General features: G+C 46.9%; 1 protein-coding gene across 2 annotated transcripts in view; it reads left to right on the forward strand.

Annotated features, from left to right (window-relative positions):
• The window catches only part of ADPGK (ADP dependent glucokinase), a 63,890-nt gene that overhangs the window by 30,726 nt on the left and 10,077 nt on the right, over positions 1 to 23,087 (forward strand). The window lies entirely within an intron of this gene.

Consider the following 23,087-nt stretch of genomic DNA (forward strand, 5'->3'; position numbering starts at 1 on the left):
ACAAAGTGGTAAATTTCTCTGGCAGCTCAGCCTCCTCAAGTGGAAGCGACCCCAGTTTAGCTGGAGGAAACACCTCTGGCCCACCATCACAACATCCTTTTTTCCCCTGGGGAGGACAACGGGGACGCCCCAAGAGACGACCCCAACAACAAGGACAGTACTTGAGAACACGGCAATGGTACTCGAACCAACCATGAGACAACAGATCCCCATCTTCAACTTGTCATCCAGAACATTGACACGGTCCGAAGAAACCCTACTGGAGAAAGGCCTGTCTTTCGTACCCTCCGCTCGAGCAAATCCATTCCAAGCCAAGCCAAGATGCGGAAGAATCTCTTCATCTCCAACATCAAACTCAAGTACTTTTTCGAGGTATACTTACCTGACTATCAATAAACCATGCCCAACGACAACAAAGTGCCTGAAAACACCACTGGCTAAAGTCAGTCTTCAATGCCACCACCGCACACCATACAGGCCGAGTTCGAAACGTTTGAAAAACTTGTTACCAAAACATTGACCGAAGGTCTGGCCCATAAAAATTACTACCAAGACAATTTAACTCGGGAAGAAAGAAAATCTTTGTCGGACCTTCAACAAGATCCCACCATCACTCTGAAACCGGATGATAAAGTAGGTGGAATTGTCATTCGGGATACAGCGGACTACAACAAAGAATGCCTGCGCCTCCTGGCCGATGAAACATCATCCAAGATCTTGGGCCGGGAGCCTACAACTAGACTCCAGGAGGAAATCACCAATTTAACCAAACACGCTGAACAGGAAGGTTGGATGTGCGAGGGGGGGGGCGTCACTTGTTAAACAAAACACCCCCAAGAACCCCTGCATTCTACATCCTACCCAAAATCCATAAAAACGCAAGACAACCACCGGGCAGACCGATAGTTTCGGCTTGTGACTCCCTCCTAGAGCCTTTATCCGTATACACGGATTTCTTCCTAAAACCCTTTGTAGGCATAATGCCATTTTACATCAAGGATTCCACGAACGTCATACACATCCTACAGGAACTTGAACTACCACAACACTGCATTCTGGCTACAATGGATGTCGAAGCCCTATATACATCTATACCACAAGCAGAAGGTCTAGAAGCTCTTAAAACTTGCCTCAATAAAAGGACAAATGTGACCTCAACACCCACGGATTTTATCTTAGAATGTGTTAGACTCGCCATGTCAGAGAATTTCTTTCTATTCAAAGACCAACTATATCAACAAATAAAAGGTGTGAGTATGGGGGCAACTTTTGCCCCAGATGTGGCCAATTTGTTTATGGCCCAATATGAAACAGACCATATACACAATGACAACAACCCTTACAAGTCGCACATATTCACATCAATGATGTTTTACACATATGGACTGGCACAGAAGCAGACCTGGGCCTCTTTCACCAATGGCTCAATTAATGTAATGACCACATTCGGTTTACTATCGATTGGAGCTACTAAGCAGTGGACTTTCTAGATCTGCACATATATAGATCAGGAAACAGCCTGAAAACCGAACTTTACAGAAAACCCACAGATCGGAATAGCTTACTGCATTTTTCCAGTTACCACCCCCAGGGTCTAAAATACAATCTACCCTGCGGCCAGTTTCTTAGAATCAGACGGAACTGTTCAGATAAAGAAATATACGACATACATGCAAACGGTCTGCAGAATCGTTTGAAAGAGAGGGGATACTCCAAAAAATCCATCAAACGGGCAAGAAAAAGGGCTTTAAACGCGGACAGAACAACATGTTTGACATCCAAGGAAAAAAACGAAATGAACAGACTGGTCTGTGTAACAACATACAGCCCTGTGAGCAATCTCACCAAACAAACAATCAACAAACACTGGCATTTGATAAAAAACAAAGGCACTTTGGAGAGAGAGAGCCCATTTTTGCGTTAAAGAACAAACATGTAAGGGACACTTTGGTCCACACGTACATCGAAGAAACCAAGATACCCAGCACACTGTGGGCCCTCCCAAGCGGTGTGGGACACTATCGATTTGGTACCTTTGTGGCATGCCACTACACCATCCCCACCGAAACTTTCGATTTATAAGGATTACCATCACATTCTGCAGACCCATACCAACTGCAATAGCAAGTTTGTTATCTATGGCATACAATGCCCGTGCCACCTGCTATACATAGGCAAGACCACCAGACCAGTTAAGCAGCGGATTCCTGAACATAGGTCCTGCATTAAGAATAAAATACCGGACAAGCCCATGGTCGAACACTTCAGCCGACTAGGACACACCAACGATGATATCTCCTGGACCATCATACAACAATTAACTCAACAAAAAGAGGAGGAGACGGGGACAAAGCACTCACGAGATTGGAACAATTGGTCCACAAACTGGACGCCATGAAGACTGGATTGAATGTTTCTGTGGAATGGAAACACTTCTACAGTCGGTGAACGAAAATGGACAGATTTTCTCTGCATTAGCTCCACATTCTTTTTCAACCCCTCAAATTTACGTACTGACGGCACTAGAGATTTTAGGCTGGCAAGGAACTACTACAGCCTATTGCTACTGGTTACTCCCTCAATAGATATACATTAACAGTCTTTCATTAACCAACGTGGGTTTTTAACCATGCCTTTTGAATTTTGTCATTAAAAGCCCTCCGTCTTTTGAGCTTACCCGTTTAGAAAATACTGTATAACATCCAATGGTTTTCGCAAATTGTTTTTTGCAAACTGTATCTTTGAAATGTATTGTCGCAATGCTTATCAGAAGTCTATAGTGTTTTGAACACACGCAGGACCAAGTAACATCTGTTTTTAAAAATGGTCATACGCTATGTGCAATCAAGCCTTCCTCAAACCAAACTGGGTCTTTAACCACGTTTTTTTTTAATTTTGTCATGAATAGCTCTCTGTGCGTTGAGTTCACCTGTTTAGAAAATACTGGGAAACATCCAATGTTTTTTTTACAAATTGTTTTTGTAAACGGTACCTTCAATATGCATTTTTACAATGTTTACCAGAAGTGTATACCACTTTGCACATACTGAGTATCAATCAACATCTGTTTTTCAAAAATGCTCACACGTCATGCACCATCACATGTGCTCACTTCAGATGTTTTGTGCCCTTATGAAACAGTGTTCGTAATCCATGTGTTTATAGATGGTGTCTAGCAATCGTCACCATACACACAATCAGAAGGGGGTACGCCGCCAACATAGCAGCTGGGCTAGCGTTTTTTCATGTTCATGTTCAATTTCATCTCTACTACACACTTTAGGACCCACAGCTGATCCGGTCATTTTGATATTTTAATATTTTGGCCGTTTTCTCGGCACATAGCTGGAATATGCGGCCACTTTATTTCCTCTTTTCCAGGCAGCACCCGCGTATTGAATACCTTATTACTGTGCAACTGACGAGACACGTTCATTGCGCGTTGCTCCTGGAGTCACGTGTACCTGGCTTTATTGTTACTGCCGGGCCCCGTTTAGCCAGGCTTTTCTTAGTCACCACACCCGTTTAACCCAAAACAGCACATACACCACGACTGTGCTTTTTCGCTTCGCACATTTTTTTTTCATTTTTTGTGCTTCTGGCATTGGCGGCCCTTTGGAGCTCACCCGTGGCAGCCTCCCATTCGTTGCTCGCCAGATGACGCGCCTAGGCTCATCCAATCAGGACGACACACTGGTATGTTTACTCGCGGTCGTCATGGCCACGGTTTCACTCTTCGGCAGCTCTCGCTTCCTGAGAGGCCGTACTGTGCAGCCCAAGACAAACATTCGAATTTATGCAAGTAGGTCTTTCACAATGCGCTCCTTTGTACCACAAAGCCCAGGGCATTTAATTACGCCCCCCAGTCCATGCTCCTGTGTCTGGCTCGGACTTTGTAACCAAGATATGTTAAATTTTGCTAATTTCTTGCACATGGTTTTACAACACAGCAGTCTCACATATACGCTCTTTTTACACACAGGTATTGTCCCATATGGACAGTCTAGGTTAGCAGCCGCTATCAAGAGTGGGTGTCTCCACCATTACCATTATAGATGACACCACTTGCCGCCTGAGGTAAGACTTTACCTTTGTCACCATTTCTTTGTGCCAGCAACCAGGATCTGTTCAGAATCCTTATAGATCCTTTCATGTCGTTACAGGTATACACTTGTTTCCCCATCGGCCAATCTAATGCCATCCAGATATCTATACCTATGATGGATATTTTCACTTACCCCTCCACTGGATAAGTCTTCGGTAAGAACTATGCTCCATACTCACACGGAGCATCTCCCCCCTATTCTAATTAAGCATCCTTTGGGAGCTCAGTGAATCATTATTTTATTTACATTCGAGGTCACCACCTTTACTTCTCATACTCCATTTGTTATTTATAGATAGAGATCCCGGGACCACAATTCACTCCATCACATGTCCTGATGAAGGCCTGCTTACAAAGCTGCATCCTACAGCTCTCGAAACACCGTTGTGTCGACGATTACACCATCTGAACAGTGCACAATTCATGCACTGTTTTTGTTCTTTTTGTTATATGTCCATAAAATTGGGTTTATGTTCATTTTTTTACTGCACCATTTAAATTATTGACCAATACTAGCAGTTTTTGTTTGTTATTCATTGAAATCCAGTCCCTTCTACTGGGTTATACTCACTTGTATTGTTTTTTCAATATCCTTGGGTGCTCTATCCCCACTTTTATCGTGATTCAGATGTTATTAAATACATTCAGTTCAAAAATGCACCGTTATTGACTGTCATATTTGTCAAAATGTTGGATTGGTGTGACCTCTCGCCCTGAAATTTGGTTGTGTTTACTCAATTACGGCCACCTGGGCTTTTCAGGGCTTTGCAGGTGCCCTAATAGTTCACCATGTAGGCTATCCATCCATACCGAAACACTGACTTGCAGCAAGAGGAGTTAGACTGACGTTACCACCCAGACCCCATACAAGTATGCCCTAAACTAGTCCCAACGGACCAGGTAATGTCTTCCCTATCCCCAGCCGACCTTGTACTATTGCAACCCTATAAGCACTTGAATCGGCTATTCATACAAATAGTGGCTTCTGCCTACATGTAACGCTCACCTGGTATCCACAGGGACGTCACTCCACCTGTTCTGACCTCTTACGACCTCAAACCCTTCCCTGGAGACTATTCGACTGGAGACTGGGCCTGAAACACAGGATTGGTAGAGCTTATTGTCTCTGTTTGCTTGAACCCCTTCTTCCCCGGGGTCCAACCCTTCCCTTTGACCCACAGCTCACCTTGTTTTCTTAGATAGTGTGCTCTCCGTCCTGCCTTCAGCGCAGGGGCGTGTTGATTGATGCGGGCTTGTTGCTGCCTAGTTACTTCACTGGCAAGAGTCCGACAGGTAAGTATAATGAGTCTTTTGAACAGTTCTCTAACTTCGTTCCTTTCCTTCCTTAGGTGATGGCCGGCATCCGGGGATGGCGGCGTGCTGCTGAGATGAGTTGCGCTGAAGGTGAGTGAGGGCGCGATGCACCCCTTTCGTATTTGCATTGAACTGAGTTCTTTTTCTGTGTCTTTTAGGTGCCGCAACCTTTTCAGCGTGGATGCCGGTTATGAAGAACAAATGCGGAGGGTAAGCGCGGTATGTCTTTTTCCCTCTTGCAGATGGATGAGAAGTTCCGGAGACAGAGTTCCCCCAGAGCGGCTGGGATTCAGGTAAGCGTTTGGAAGCTCGTATAGTATTTAAAAATAAGCAAAGATTTGCAGAATGCTTACTAATCCCTTTTTTTCTGTTCTTTTCCCTTTTCCTTAGGAAGCGGCATGCCGGGATGGGAATGACACCGCCGAAGATGGCCGCAGAACAGAAGGAGCGATGACTGATGGGCAGAAGCGCCGCAAGGTAAGGCTGTCCTAACGGTGTTCTTGTTCTTGCAGGAGCTGAGTGCAGAAGAAAGATGCAGGCCTACTGGAGACCGATCCGACCACGGTGAGTGTCACGCTGCAGGTGCAGAAAACGCAAAGCATGTTTCTCAGCCTGGGTGTGGCTTAAATAGTCTCTGGGCATCCCAGGTGCCTCTGGGCTGAACCACACCCAAAAGACTGGACCGCACATCTGCATGTGTGGTCCAGTCTTTTGGGTGTGGTTCAGCCCAGAGGGAACCGAAATATGTGGGGGCATCCATCTTGTCCCCATCAATGCACTACAAGTCCAATCCCCAATGTTATCCTATGGGAGTGAGTGAGTCTGGTGCCACAAGCGCCAAGTCTGACTCCAAGTGGGTCTTTGGCGGGATGGAGAGGCCCTTGAGGGCCATGTAGGTGATCGTGGCCTGGCTCCAGCCTGACACCTTGGAGTGCTGGGGACATGAGGGGCAGGAATCGTGACACTACTCTTCATGTCCTCTCATGCAACAGTACCCTCTTGATAGACCTCCCCTATAAACACTCAAATTACCTACCCACAAAGACACTGAGGATTGCTATACACTTTACCTAATCTCTCCAACTCTCAACCCACGCTTCTACCTTGGACATAATACAGTCACTCATCAACAACTCACAATTCATCGGGGGCTCCTCCAGTCTCTGAGTTAACCTACAATACCTCACGTAAGAACAACCACATTCCTACCACTAATGTAGTGTCCCATGCCTGTCTGGCAGCCCTGGGTCTTGGCATGAGGTTCACGTGACATGAAGGGGGCGGAGAGTCAGAGTGAAGAGGATCGAAATACAGACATGCATAACCCCAGCTATGCGTCGGTGTTATTATTGCTGTCAACACAATTGATGGTTTGAGTGTATGAGTCCCGTACACATATTGTGATGAGGGTGTGAGCCGTGTGTGGCTGCAGCGTCATACCACAGCTTTCGAGCATGGCCATGACCCACCATCCTGCGAAGAGTGAAGAGGACAATCGTGAGTACATCGCCCGCATCGTAAAGAGATTGTTGGAAAATTAAACACTGTGTGAAAACGGAACCAATCTTATGGTTACAACATGGATATATTAATCACCACAGATGGCACATATGAGTGTGCTTAAAAGGAAATGGAGTTTCTTCACTAAAGACATGCAACCATAATGGAAGCCTTTCCCCAGCCTTCCTCTAATTGGATCATTACGTGTAGACCAATAGAAAGACCAGAGCTGGCCTAATCGATAGGTACTTGGCACATTAGTACTATATAAACCTAAGATTGATGGAGGCTTCCTTAACCGGCCCCCCCGGCAGTCTCTGGTCTGCTACAGACACCGTCAGGCCTGCCCCATCAATAGGACAACCCTTGGAGTATTGTATCAGGTAGTCCACATCACTTACAATGCAAGCAGACGCTCTGGCCCTGAAAAAGGCTAGGCTCACAGACAGAGCCACACCAGCCGAAACTCGAGTAGGTCACTCTACAATCAGGAATTGCTATAATAAGATCCAGCATTAATTTGTGTCAGAACGAGGCAGCTTTTCTCTGCCAAACAGCCTTCTAAAATTCCTAGGCATCTTGTTGCACTTTTCCAAGATAGGCAGATTAAATACTGCCAGTGGATTGCAGTTATTCATGATGGTTTGTATTTTCGCCTGTCTCTACTGTTCTTTTGGAATGATTATTATTTGGACTTGTTTTCAGTTATTTTGATACAGATAGCCGTGTGTGCTGTCCCTGTGGCACCATGGCCACTGCGCACATATGAGATGTGTTTTGATTGTTTGCTATTCGGATTGAATGTATGAGTGCATTTTGGAATGATGTTATGAAATTCTAAAACACTACATTTATATATGTGGGGGTCATATTTGATATTGTTATTTGATGTTTGTCTTGACATTTCAAAAACATGTTTTTTATTTTTTTATTTAACATGGGATTGTCTTCACTGACATCTAAGTGAGCTCAATCCAATACAGCAGAAGAGATTTTACATTTGTGTTGATCCTGCAGGGGCGGGCCTACTTCAAAGGGTCATACGATGCATTTTTGACAATGCGCCCGCGCATCTAGCAGAGAAGATCAGCTGGGGTTTTCGGTTGCCTCCGTTCTGATCCTCCTTGATCTTTCTTGTGCCGTTTGACACAGTCCACCACGCCATCTTCATAACCTGTTTCCATGATACCCTAGGCATCACGGACAGGGCACTGGCGTGGCTTACCACTTTCCTTTCTAACATATCTTCCCAAGTACAAATGGGTCCTTTTTCTCTCCTCTAGCTCACTCTCTACCTGTGGCGTCCCTCTCGGCTCTATCCACCTCAAGCTCTAGCTGTGGCGTCCCTCGGGGCCTATCCTATCCTATCGCCATGGCTTTTCAACATCTACCTGGCCCATCTGGCCCACCTGATCTCCACCTTCTCCCCTCATTTCCAGTGTTATGCAGATGACACAGCTCTTCTTCAAGCTGCCGTCCTCTATCTCGTCCCCCTATGAGACTGCTATTCAGGCTCTGCCAATGATCTCTGCCTTAATGCCAGTAATATGGAGATTTTTCTCATTGCGACGCTTGCTATCCCCCCACTCTCTGGCTAGCCTCCTTGGGGGGGCCCCCGCCCCCCCCTCACCCACTTGTGAGGCAAAAAACCTTGGAATCATCTTTGAATCCAATCTCCACACATCACAGACCTTGCAAAGAAGTTCAACTTTCAGCTCCATCTCCTCTGGGGCATTCTACCTTTCCTGACCTTCCCCCCCAGAAGCCCAACGTTTCCAGATCCCTGGTTCACTCTAGGCTGGACTACTAATGCTGTATGTAGTAAACAAGTGATTGTGGCAGAGATTTAAAAAAAAAAAATAAATAAAATAATAATAATAATAATAATAATAATAATAAGAAGAAAATGGAATCGAAGGCCATACAGACAGGGGACATATGCACCTTACCTTCTATGGAGGAGAGGATCTTTCAAAGAGCTGAAAACGCATGAAGGCCTTGTTCCAAATAAGCCTGCATGTAACTCGCGTTGTAGGAAAGCAATGCGAATCGGCTCGGTGTTCCAAAAGTAAAAAAGGAAATGTGGAGAAGCTGTAGCCATGGGAACGGCTGCATGCAAAATCACATGGTAGTGGTTATGTGTATGGAAGAGACACCCAAAAGCCATAACCATGGTAACTGCCTTGTCGCGTACGTGACTGTAATCCAGTGTTGCTTGTCTCTTGGCTGTCCGTGGGGGAAGCACCGCCTGGGCTAGAAGGCTCCAGGCTATCGTGACAGATGTCTGGGACAGGTGTCAATGACAAAGGGAGTGTCTCTCATTAAGCCAGAGGCCCGGGCATGCAGCTAATAAGCATGAAGGCTCATTGGGCAAAAGGACTGGTGTAGTACAGGTTGCTCTATGGAATTCAAAACCAAGTGCGATGCTAATATAAGTATTAACCCACGTGAGGGGTTAGAAGTACAGTGGCCCAGGTGTTTGCTTCATTCCCAGGTGTACTCGCATTGTTGCCACCCCCCAAACCCCCCCCCCAAAGGAAACTGCCACATTAGGTTCCTCTCCCTCCTACCTTCACCCATACAGCTCCACAGATATATTTGGAACAGCAGCACATGTTGTACCACAGGAAGAGCCATTTATTTATGCAGAGAGGAGCCATGCTCTTTTGATCACAAAAGGATGTACAAAAGATAAGAAATCAGATTTGATGGGAAGCAGTGAGCTTACAATGGGGTGAGTTTGAATGTCATTCTGACCAGGTTTTGGGGGGGGGGGCAGTAAATGGAACAATCACTGGGGACAATACATGGGTGGACAGTCGTAGATTAAGGACAACCAACATTAGACACTTTTAAGTGCGGGTTGGCCACCTGTGTTAGGGATGTGACCATAATGGATGAAGTGCTAGAGTGGAGGCAGTAGAAAGTGAGGGACAGGGTAGAGACAAGGGAAAAAGATTAGCTAGAAGGCAGATGAGAGGTAGGTTAAGAGGGTTTTGAAGGCAAGGAGGTAGGCGTTTAGTTTTGAACAAATTGTTGTGGACTGTTTCTCGAATATCCAGGGGGAGAGAATTCCATAGTGGAGCCAGAAGAGCGAACAAGCGGAAGCGAGAGGAAGCACGTGGATGTCCAGGAGCCACAAGGGTATTCCAGGAGGCAGAGCAGAGATTATTAAAAGGCTTGTAGAGTTAGATGAGGATTGATCCTTTCGGTGGATAGATATGTGAACCAGGAGCAGTAATTTAAATCTGGCCTGTTTTTCACATAGTCGGCCACCCAGCCTTGTGACGGTACAACGAACTAGGTGAGAAGTCAGGTAGTTCAAAGCGCGTCCTGGTAGCAAAGTTAATGATCTTGTCTAGATGACAGAAGGCATAGTTAGGGAGACTAAAGAGGATGCTGACTCAGTAGTTCGATTTAGAGAATACAAGAGTGGTTAAGAGATGCTTGGCAGTGTTGAAAGGAAGGAGGTGCCAGATTTTCCTAACATTTAGAGGGTTGAGGTGAGCTGCCATTTCAGTTTTCAAGATAAAATTGGAGAATGTGTGAGAAGGCTCATAGATGAGACTGAGGTTTCTAACTGAAGAAGAGTAGGGGAGAGTGTCAGCTGGGAACTCAATAGGTAGAGGAACAGATGAGAGTATTTTGCAGGGAAGAAGAGCACCTGTGTTTTCGTAGAGTTTTAACATCCGAGCGTGCGGAGCCATCCAATTTCTATGGCAGAGACAATTGGAGAGTATTATTAGTGCTTGATCCTTGGAGGTAAAAAAGCATTTTTTGTTGTGTATGAACAACTATGTACAAAGAAATCTTTACTGCAAAAACATGTCTGTTTTAGTTCAAACATTTTACCTCCCTCCAAAAAAGTACCCTATTAGGAGTGGAATTTACTTTTTTACTCCTTATAAAATCATGTTACTCCCAGCTTTAAAAAATGAGGAAGTAAAATATTCCTGCTTCAAAATCTTGTCTGGAACACTGGTCAGCAGCCACATCCGCCACCCTGGGAGGGATGGTTGATTAGGGGATTAGGAGACTGGATAGACTGGCCACCGTTTGATTTATGAGATGAGGATCAATAAGGTGTGACGTATTAAGGTAGAGTATTTAAATGAATAGATAATATCTTTTCAATTTCCTTGGCAGCAAACTAGGGTGTCAGGCCATGAACCGTATGGATGGTCGGCCACGCTTAGGATGGAAGTACGTCACCAGAGGACAAGACAAATGTGGTGCATGACCAGGATTTGAACGGTTTGGGAAGCCTGGTGTGTGATGGCCAGAATTGGAAGGATGGGTTGCAGCACTGGTGCAGAGGAAGGACAGACCAGACATCTTGGTTATTCACCTATGAGGAAATGTCTTAGGACATTGGGCAGGGGTGACTAGCTGGGGCCCATGATGGGCTGTTTGTGGAGGCTGGGATACTGCAGGATTGATGTCTTCTGAGCTGGTGCCGTTGGCCACATGGTGTGGTGCCTTGTCTCATTGGACAGAGGAGAGAGACATTGTGCAAGGTGAACAAGGCAATGCATATATTCTCCAAGGGTTGAGAGTGCTCCGTGTAAGGCGTGGATTGATAAACCTGTTTTTTATGCAAAAGAGGAGTGCATCTGTCATATGCAGGGATGTTTTTTTTTCCTGCATATCTTTGGATCAGCTTAACGTTCGCTAGGCCAGCAGGTCAAGTACAAAAAAGATGCAAACGACAAGTAGGCGGAACACCCACCTTTTTAGTGGTGTGGTGTTTACACAAACAGTTTAAAAAGTTTTTTATGTGAGAAGCGCCCTCCTGCAACAAAGGGAAGCACCCTCTAGATGCTTAACGGCCGGTGGGACTTTGGGAATTTAAAAAAGGCTGCCCCCCCGCCTCTCCCTTTTTCAGTAGCAACTGAATTCAACCGTTTGTAGCCCAGACTACGGGTATACTCGCACAGATATGCACATGACCAAGGAGTTGTAGCCTAGGCAAAGCAAAGAGAAGGGGCAGACTCTGAATATGTGGGAGGTGGACAGTAATCCCCCGTACCCAATCGAGCGAGGAGGGGAGAGCCTCAAAAGATCATTCTTGTCAGTTGGTTGCTTACGTAATTCCTTTTCCGCAAACGTTTAGTAACAATGGTGATGTAACATCTTAATAAATCCTGCAGCCTTTTTATTCCACAAATTCCCATCCTGGAGTCCATTTGTGTTTTTTATTAGGGTTGAGATGAATTACGTCAAATGCTGTGATCTGCACCACAGTGCAGGGTTATTCAGTGATGCTTTTTGTTGATGGGTGGAGTGGGAGCCCCTTATTCATTTATTTATTTATTTATTTATTTTTTTAAAATCCTGTTTTCTTGATCATGTACATTTTGAGAACCTCCGCCCTATTCACCATAGCCTTCATTGTCTCAGGTGCCGCAAATCACCCAGGCAGCACCCCATTGTCGGCTGTATTAGGCGACCCACTTGTTTCATATGAATACACCCATTCATAAAATTACCTGGATTGTTGATCTAGTTGCAAATTAGTCCTTGTTGCGGCTAATGGCTTATCCTGTGTCCTTAAGCAAGCCCTCCGATTTTCTGGTTTAAAAATATAAAGGCCTCACGAGTCGCCAAGCGTATTTTCCACCAGTGAGCCCCTTCATCCACAGCATCGCTGGCAATGTACCTCTCTGTAACGTGTCCGTAGGAGTCCTTGGGGGTCCCAGGGCTGGGTAACCCAAAGCTAGCCAACAGATTAGTTCCCCACCAGGATAACCTGCTCGGCTCCTAATGTAGCTCACTGGCTCGTAACAACTGTTAGTGTAACGGAAAGGCTTGTTCCTTCAGGCAGCCGTTAAAATGGCATCCTGGATTTAGAAGTCCTGTGGAACACCATCATGAGGCTGTCTTTACCCAGAATGCATTGAAGTGACTGAGTAGCCAGAAAAGGGCACAGTACAGGTTTCGGTGCTCTGAGTAACCATGGCTGTATCTAACTGGATATATGAATGTGCGTCTACGCTTCACTGGTGCATCCACATCCAGCTTGGGGAAATGTGAACGTGGTGTAGCCCGAGTAATCTGCTCGGGCAGTAAAATCCAAAGATGAGGTACTGCTTCCTTACCCACAACCAGAGGAAACCACACCTGTGCTTTGTATTTATTTGTCTCCACCAGGACTCCTGGTTCTATTGACTAGCGCCTGTTGGATTCTGCACGGCTTTCCTCGTATTTGGAATTTCCTGCAAAGGACTGCAGTAGGTAGGATCCATGACTCAAGACGACAACTTACCTTCATTGAACTGCCGGACCACCGCCTGCATCACTTTGTACACCTAGACTGCAATCCCACATAGAGAAGTAGCTGCTACATACCACAGGATCTGGTTAATATTTTAGCCCTTCAGTGACGGTCCAGGGTTCATGAGTCCTCCTTGGCTAGGTGTAACCTGCACCTTTTGTCATTGAACCTCGGCTTTTCACTATAAACAACCATTATGCTTTCCGCTCGCATCTAGCTCCTATCGCAGCATAGGCCAGTAGTGTGGCAAAGTCGAAAGCTATCCCAAGCCATGTCTTATGCCAATTATGAAAAACTTGGGAGCACTCTGCTTAGGTGCTAGTGCAGAGCTTTCTGCTTGGTTTTGTACTGCTGGGAAATATTGAGTTGTTCACATTTTTCGAAACACTGCATTTGAATTGGAGAAGTGAATGCTGAACGCTTGGTGACTTCTGTGGCCTACAAAGTCTACTCAACTTAACTTGATAGTAATAGTCGGCACGTTTCTCCTGCCTAAACTGTAAAGAGCATATTTTCACCTATCTATACTATGTATCCAATTCCTTATTGTATGTTATACTGCACATTTTTCTTCATTAGAGCAATAGCAGAAACTATTGATTTGGGTGTGCGAACAGAGAGTGGCTCTTATAAAGTTGATAATTGTGAAGTGAATGAGATTTTGGAGGCTGTTTAAAGCTGAACTATGTGTTCTGGCAATGCTCAAAATAAAATTGTTGATTCCAAGATCAAATCTGGAAGAGTCTTTGATGCAGCTATTGCTGCTAGGAAAAGGATATTTGGTGCCAACATCGGATATTTCAGAAAATGGGTAATCCATCTACTGTTGATACACAAGCTCATTATAAAATATGTTAAGTGGCAAATGGTGTTCACTGCTTTGTAGATGGGGACGGTCGAAAATGTTAGCATTATGTTAACGAACACATGAAGAGCAAAAATAACGCGGAAGCCAATCCCATCTAGGAAGCATTCTGGACTATATTGGGGCATTATATTTTAAGGAGCGGACTGGTGACCACGAGTGGATGGAAGCAGCCAAGGATTACCTCGATTCCACAAAGGAGTGGTATACCTTTTGATGCTGAGGACCTATTAGACATAATTGTACATTTAAAGTCCTCTAAAGCTCCTGGGCCAGATGGTATACCCAATGTAATTTTGAAAGCCTCCCCAGTCTATTGGGCTAACGTGCTATACGGTCTCTTTAGGAAAATTGTGTATTCAGGTGTTAGACCAGACAGGTCGAAGAAAGCTAATTTAGTTCCAATTTTAAAAAAAGGGTATAGAGGTGACCCAAAAAACTGATCGTCTATGTCACTGATGGATACCATTTCTAAAATCTTCGAGATTTTGTATTCTTGATGGAGGGATATGGGACCCATAACACTCTTGCTGATAAAGGTTCAAAATTGTATATTTGTTTGATTACACTGTAGCATTTGATTCTGTTTCAAGGCCTAGGCTGTGGAAGAAACAAAAAACGTTGGAGTGGGATCCTAGACTGCTCAACTTCCTTGTACAACTGTATCGGGATACATCTGTGTCCATAAGACTTGATATGGGATGGGCGGACATCAGCAAATATAACAAAACAATCATGGAGTAAAACAGGGATGCATGGAGGGCGTGGCTCTGAGCTTCCGCGATCGGCATGACTTCCTAGGAGCTCCTGCTTGGCACGGTGCACCGTGTCGGAAAATATCCTGTTCTGCACCCCGTTTTCAGCTGCAACTCTAGGGAACGTTGGGTGAACCCCAAAAAATGGCGGCCGCCATACTCTATCCTGCATAACTGCCTCGAGGGGGAGGTGCAGGCTAAGATAGCAGCCCTCGCCACCGGACCCATTTCCACTCGCACTATGCCCAGTGCTCTAGAACATGCTCCTGTTCCCTCCAGCCTGCACTGTGGCCCGGTGAACGCGTAAGTCTGGAGACCGTATCGCTCGCAGATGTGTGGCCTGCCCCGTCCTGAGCTTCAGCACTGGTAAACCCGGCAGGATTCCGGGTGTCTCTCCGAGGCCTCATCTGCGCGCCCTGCGCTCCTTTCACTGCTGGCTCCCGCTCCGCGAGCTGGGACCCACCCAGTGCCCAGCTGCACCAAACAAACTGCTGGCAGCACTTCTGAGGGGGGGCCTGGAGGACGCGCTGCAGCAAAATCGGCGTGAAGACGGTCCCTCCCCGCCCCTACCACCTGGGGACCAGCAGAGGCCCGTCCCGTACCCCGGAGCCCCCAGAGACACCGTCGGACCAACCTCCGCAACCCGGGCCGGGGCACCCCTGTTCCCCGCCTTCTCCAACTCTGTCTCGTTGATCCCCACATCTCCAGATCCTGAGATCTGCCATTGGCAGCCACTTGAGGAGCGAGGGCACAGGCGGAGGCATTACCGGATCAAACAAGGTGGGTAGGCGGGGCTACGCTGTTGCGGCCCACATGGAACCAGGGTTATCCTCCTGCACCAGCTCTGGTCCTCCCCACCCCTCCTTCCTCCTCACAAATAAAGAGGACATTACCATCCAGCAGTAAAACCTCCCTCACCTCGAACCTGGCTATGGCCCATATTGCACTCCGGGGCTCTTAGAGAGACTGGCGGACCACCTCCCGCAACCCAAATAAAGCGGACATCATTTCCCGCCTGGTTAGTCATGGTGGCAAGCCTCTTTTCCCTCCACCCACAAGCTCTTCCCCCGCAACCATTCTACATTCACCAGGTGGGGTTAACACATTGCTTCCCTTCAAAGGGCACACCAGTCCACTCAGGAACTCAGCCCACAGCAGCACAGGTTCCCCCCGCTCCCTGGTCCTTGGACCTACGAATGTTCCCTCGCTCATTGGAGGGGCTCCTGCAGCCTGGCTAAAGCGCAAGATCTGGCGACATTGACCCCCAACCTCAGACAGACTCACTGGGCTCACCTCCCCACTCTCCAATGCATCCTATTGTCAGCCCCAGCCAAGGACAGCCCTGTAAAGGAAGCCAAGACCCAGAAGGTGGAACACCAACACACACCGGCTGACCCCGACATAAGCCAGCTGACTCAAACTCGGGAGAAGTGCCAGAAGCACTCCACATCCCAGGCCGAGAACACACCAAGCAAAAGCAAAATGTCAAAAAGCGGGAAAATAACTAGGCAAATAGACATTGCCGTTCTGATGAGCAGCACGCCTGGGTAAAAATCCAAGAGAGGGGACCCGCCGGAGTTCCCAGCCACCAGCAATAGCCATAGTTTGACGGACCACAGCACACCACAGATGGTCACAAAAACGGACCTCCAAGAGTTACTCTCCGCATTAACAAGGGAAATCCAGAAAAGCACGGAAGAGGTTATGTAAAAGATTAACTGCCTCGACAAGAGGGTGGAATCTGTGGAAAACCGAACTGCTGAAATCGAGACCGAGATCTGCTACCAAAGATTCGAGTGCAAGCAAGGCTGGGACAGAATCGCTGTCCTAGAAGCGAGGTGTGACCTCTTGGAGGCAAAACAGGAAGATGCAGAGAACCGGTCCCGAAGGAATAATATCCACTTGCGGGGGATCCCGACCTCAATCCCAGACCTGGACCTAAGGAGCTATGTGTGGGAACTGTTCAGGTTCATAATCCCCCTCCCCGACAACTCACCACTAGGGCTGGATCGTGTCCACAGTGTCCCAGAAGCAGGCATCGCCTTTTCCTACGGACGTCCTGATTAAGGTCCACTTCTATCAAGTAAAGGAGGAAATCATGCGAGAAGCAAGACAGATGCACCAAATCACCTTCCAAGGTTCCACCATAACCCTCTACCAGGATTTAGCGAATTCCACTCTTCAAAAACGAAAAGCTAAGAGTTTTTACGGAATGGCTGCACGAAAGGAAGATCCCATACCACTGGGGGTTCCCGACCTCCGTGAGATTCACCTGGGAGGGGGCCCAGAAACAAATCCACTCATTGAAGGAGGTGAACAAATTCATGGGCATCAGCGTGGGAGAGGAGGAATCGGAACCCGAGGGAGCAGGCCGTGCAGCCTCCAGAAAACAACCGTAAGCAGCCTGGACAAAAGCAAGTAGAAGATTCAGGCTCCGAGGTCCGTCCCGGAAAGAGCCTAACCCAGGCTGATCAGAAGCGTTACTGTCGGCCTACTGAATCCCGATGCAGGATCAGGAGCGGGGAGCAAGAACTCTCCCAGAAACAATGTTCGGAGGCAAGCCTATTCTAATTCCTTGCAAAGGAAGCTTACCGACAAAGTTGCTATTTCGCGGGCAGTGTTCGTGCTCAAGCTTAGCCAGTTCCGACGACTCAGTTGGCCATTTTCGGTGCAGTCGCGCCACCAGTTTCCCAGTGGCAGTAGGATTAGGTTTTCCATACTATGCCTTGATGGGGAGGGGGGTTGGAGAGGGACACGGAAGGACAAATTCAACACGCAACGAGGAGGGGCGTACAACCCACCCCTTCTCAGCCAACGATACAAGTCACAGCATCATCATCACCTGCAACATTCCAATACAACATTTCCGCCTCATATGCAAAAGGGCTGAAACCAGCTGGGGACACAGAACACATCATAGCCATTGTCAAAAAGCTGGGAAATGTCTGACACAAATGAGGTGGTGATTCTCTCCTGGAACGTCCAGGGCCTGAACTCCCCAAGGAAGCGTAGATCAGTGGAACACAGGTTGGGGCAATTATCCGGGGACACTGTTTTCCTCCAGGAAACCCATTTATTGCAGGCAGACGAGCACTGGATTAGATTTAGGAGGTATAAGAAAGCCTACTTTGCCACATCTGGAGAGAAGAAAAGAGGGGTGGCAATACAGTTAAGTGATGAGGTTCCCCCTATCCAAGATCATGGCGAGAAGAGACCCAGGAGGCCGTTTCCTCCTGCTCAAGGGACTGTTCGAGGAACTGCCTATCACAATCATCTCCATCTACAGCCCAAACATGTCCCAAAGTAAATTCACCTCTGACCTAATCCAGACCATCCTTACCTTTCAGGAGGCGCACCTGATCATGGGCGTGGATTTCAACACAATGCCAAACCCTCAAGTGGACAAAACGCTCCTGCCCACGAATGCTGACTTTGCACAAGCACTATCCATGGCAAAGCTGCTCAGGGAAACTGAATCGGTCGACGCTTGGAGGTTATTCAACGGATTGTCAAGGGACTATACCCACTACTCATGCCCACACAAAGGGTTCTCAAGAATAGACCTACTAATCTCCGGAGTACTATACCCATGTTTAAATAAAGCAGAGATACATGCATGCATGATTTTTGACCACGCCCGAGTTTCGGGGAATCTCAGCATATCTGGCCGAAGGCTGCCCATTCAGAGACATTGGAAACTGAACGACTCCCTACTGCTAGATGAGTGCATTGGGCAGGAAATCGATGAAACATTAACCAACTACTTCAAGGAGAATACAACTGTCGACACTCCCGTCGACATCGTATGGGATGCTATGAAAGCAGTGGTCAGAGGGTCCTTGATTGGACTAGAAGCGGAACAGAGGCGGATCTCGAACACTTGCTGCAGCCAAACTGCAGGAAAAGGTCAAGCAGTGGGATGCAGAGTTGAAAATCCGAAGCTCCAGGAAAACCGAGAGCCCTGAGGAAAGCCAAAATAGCACTAGAAATGCACTGGGCCAATCGAACCGCCAAATCACTAGCTTACACTAGACATTTCTATTCTAGCAAAGAGAATAAGGCGAATAGAGTACTAGCGCAGAAATTAAAAAAGATCCACAGTAGGAATAATATTCTGAAATTGGTGGAAGACGACGGCAAGGTCCACTACTCAGAGGCAGACAAAATTAGTGAACTGGTGCGACACCACAAAGCTATAATGTCTGGGTTGCCCACACCGTTCGGCAACCTGCCAAAATTCCTGCAGCAGCCCATCAGTCCCCAAACCAAAGACCAACTAGCTACCCTGGAATCCCCTATTGCCCCTGAAGAAACCAACGTCATTAAGTCCCTCAAGAACGCCGGGTCCGGACGGCCTAACCCCAAACTTCTATAAAAAATAAGCAAGCATATTAGCACCACAAATGTCCGCCCTGTTCAATTCCTTCCTATCCTCCAAGTCGGTCACCAAATCAATGGCAGAGTCGCTCACAGTACTGCTGCATAAAACTGGGAAAGAACCCGAGCTAGCCGCATCCTATCGACCTATTACATTACTGAACAACGACGGGAAAATATTTCCCAAGATCCTAGCATACAGACTGGGGGCGACACTTCCGATTCTAATAGACCGGGATCAAACAGGTTTCATCCCAGGGAGGGGGACCCATGACAACAAAAGGCGAACAATAAACATCATTGAAAGTGCTCACAGGATGAGCGTGGGAATGGCAGTCATATCCTTAGACGCTCATAAAGCTTTCGACTTGGTGGATTGCGGGTATATCCGGAGGGTACTAGAGCATTACAGCTTTGGCCCTAACTTTATAACATGGGTAATGGCCACTACCAAACCCCCACTACACAGTTACGGATTAATGGCACCAGGTCGGAGGCAATACATATATCCAAGGGCACTAGGCAGGGCTGCCCACTCTCGCCGCTGATTTTCGCCTTATGCATGGAACCCTTTGCGGCGAGAGACAGGCAGAACACGAAAATAAAGGGGATCACAATGGGAAATCATGAATACAAAATCGCGCTATACGTGGACGATGTCCTAGTAACCTGGCGGCATCTCACAGAATTTGGGTCAATGTCAGGGTTTAGGGTGAATCTGGACAAATCCTCAGCCCTAGCAATTAATCTCTCTAAGAGGGGGAAAAAAAACAGCCTTATCCCACCAATGCCAATCCCATGGGTGAAAGGGGCGCTGGACTACCTCTGGGTTAAGATCACTGAAGACCCATCTCTCCTGTACTCAAACTTCCCACAGCTAATTAACGAATTCCATAGCGATCTAAAGCGCTGGAAGTCCCATGAAATCTCCTGGTTTGGGCGGATTACAGCCATAAAAATGAACATAATCCCCAGGTGGCTGTACTACTGCACAGCACTGCCAACTCGCATTCCGGGGTCCATCGTGGCCTCTTTGCAAAAGAAGGTACAGGAATTCGTATGTGGGGGCTGGGGGGGAAGAGAACCCCGAATTGGTAGGAGAATCATGATGCGGGGGAAGGCGCAGGGGGGACAGAGTGCCCGATGTGGCTAGATATGCCTTAGCGGCGCAATTATCACATGCATACACTTGGGCCCAAACAACGGATCAGCCAGTGTGCATCCAGCTTGAGGAGGCCTGGTGCCTGGTTGCTCCATCAGAGCTCCCACACCTACCAAACATAAAACTCCAATCGAACAGCTGCCCCCTCTCCGCGACAAACACAAACGTCCGTAGTTGGAAAGCCGCAGCCCGGAAATGGGGTGTCCGGGGTACGTTGGGCCTTCTCACCCCCATCTGGAACAATCTCATCTTCTCACCAGGCAACCCCCCACTGGGCTTGGAACCATGGAAAGAGGGAGGACTATTAAAAACCAGTGACTTTCTGGAAGAAGGAATCCCCATATCGTTCGAGAGATGTAAGACAAAGTTTGGAGTGGACGAGCGGGCTTGGTTCCACTACGCCCAAATCCGGCACTGGATATCCCACAGAGACGTTAAGAGGAGAAGCGCCAAGGAGCTGACAGCCCTAGAACTCTCCTTAACATCCCCAACTCTGCGAGGCCGAACCTTGGCTCTCTACCGACTACTGGACAGGTCGGACCCCTCCAAAAAAGAAAGGTATATGCTCAAATGGGAGAAAAACCTAGGCCGAGAGATGGACGTCGAGGAGTGGGAGAAAATATGGACTAGACTACATAAGAGCACTCAGTGCATTATGAACAGCGTAGGGGGCTACAAACTATGCTACAGATATTACGTCACCCCAGTTCAATTAAATGGAGCCACCCCGGACATACCTGCATCTTGCTGGCGAGGATGCACATCCTCCGGCTCCCTGTTCCACTTGATATGGGCCTGCCCGATAGCAGAGGCATACTGGAAGGAAGTATTGAACCATATTAAGGAAATCACAGGACTATCCATCCCCTGGGACCCGGGTATAATCCTCTTGGGCGAAATTGGGAGGGGTGTTCCCGATCTCTGGCACTATACTTGGCCTGTGCACGCACCTCCTCCTGGCAGCAAAAGTCGCGATGGCCCTGCTATGGAAAAATGAAGAAGGCCCCCTCAGTAGCACTATGGTGGTCCAAATGTTGGGACATAGCAGTTGCGAAAAGGTTACAGCAATCTGGACAGGCTTCCTGAACAAAGCTCTAAACATCTGGGCCCCATTCTTGGACTACGCAGCAAAATACGCAGCCCTCACTGGAAGGCCTCCGCTAACCAGATGGCTTCAAGGGGGCATAATAAACCCAAGCCACAGGAAGGAAAACACTACACGTAAAGACCTCCAGTCTCTAACTTTGTGAAATGATTGGCCATGAACAAATAGAAACGAGGCCCCAGCCACACGATCAAGATTATCCTATGGCGCAAATTGTATTACTGTTTCGGCATTACTAATGAACATTGCACTTTTGTTGATGGTGTGTACTCTTCTCTAATATACATGGTTGTGTATAATGCATACTTGTGAAACCTATTAAAATGTTATGAAAACAAAAACAGGGATGCATGCTGGTTCTTCTACTTTACAATCCTTGTGTGGTGGATATGGATAGTAATCTTACAGCATGCAGACATCTTCCCCTTGTATTGGAGCTTGCCCGCTCCCTTGACTCTTTTATGCTGACGACACACACCACCCTATTAGATGGGACCCCTAGGATTAAAACAAAGTCTTCAAGCTCTGGTGGAATTGGCCAAGGACAATGAATTGGCTATAAGTGTGTCTATGACCAAGGTTATGGTAATTGGGGAACACAAAGGACAAAAATCAAAATGTGTGTGGAAAATTGGGAACCTACTTGTGGAAATACTTGATGAGTATGTGTAACCAAGTGTTATTAGCTCTAGTCTTGCAAACAACCGACTACGTGGTTCCTGAAATCATGAAGAAAATACACTTAATAAAGGGCTTTATTACTTCTAGAGGAGGTTACTCCATTGAGGGACCTCTAGCAATCTATAAAACCAGCATTACCCCATGCATATTGTAGGACCTGGAAGTAAGTATTTGGTGAAAGAGGTTCGGTGGCTCCAACAATTGGAGAGGAAAATCTGGAGAAGTAAACTGGGATTCCCTAAATGTGTTCCTGGAGAAGTTCTGTGTTGTGAATTAGCAGGTAACTCCCTTGTGACACACACATTGGAGGATAGCACAGAGCTCCTTATACTAGAAGATTATGGGACAGGATGATATTAAGTCCCTACTAAATCCTTTTGCTTTGATGCGTAAAGATGATGTTAAAAGTAGGGTGAGTGGGGCTTTTAAGCATCCAATCCTATTTAGTATATAATTCATGTACTACTTATTAATATTATAAGAACAGAGCTAAAACTAATGGTGGGGGGAATCCTGTAGAGGGACGGGACGAGTAGAGGAGGCTATGGAAGTCGGCTGCTGTAGATGGGATGCAACCCCTTGGAGGTGGATAAGGAGCATCTACCCAGCGTTCACCCAGTACCCCCCACTCCCTCCTCCAACACCCTGCTCAGTCCAGAATGCTGCTGCCTTCCTTACAGGGAGGCCCTTCTTCCTTTTTATTGTCAGGAGATGTGCTATATAGGAGATAACAGTTTAGTGTTCCTTATTTTCTCAGGTGCAACGGAAGCTTCTCTGTTTCATATGTGTATGCCAAAATCTGTTTAGGCATTATGGTCTATTTTTTAGAACAAACATTGTGAACAATTGTGGTTTCTTGACAGATTTCTTTTGGATACCAACACATTTCCCACATTCTGTTCATTTAAAGGAAAATGGATCTCGATATATCTATCCCTTACCCTCCTCT

The sequence above is a fragment of the Ambystoma mexicanum genome, chromosome 11 (genome assembly GCF_040938575.1).
Source record: "Ambystoma mexicanum isolate Mex_15411 chromosome 11, UKY_AmexF1_1, whole genome shotgun sequence".
Classification (NCBI taxonomy): Eukaryota; Metazoa; Chordata; class Amphibia; order Caudata; family Ambystomatidae; genus Ambystoma; species Ambystoma mexicanum.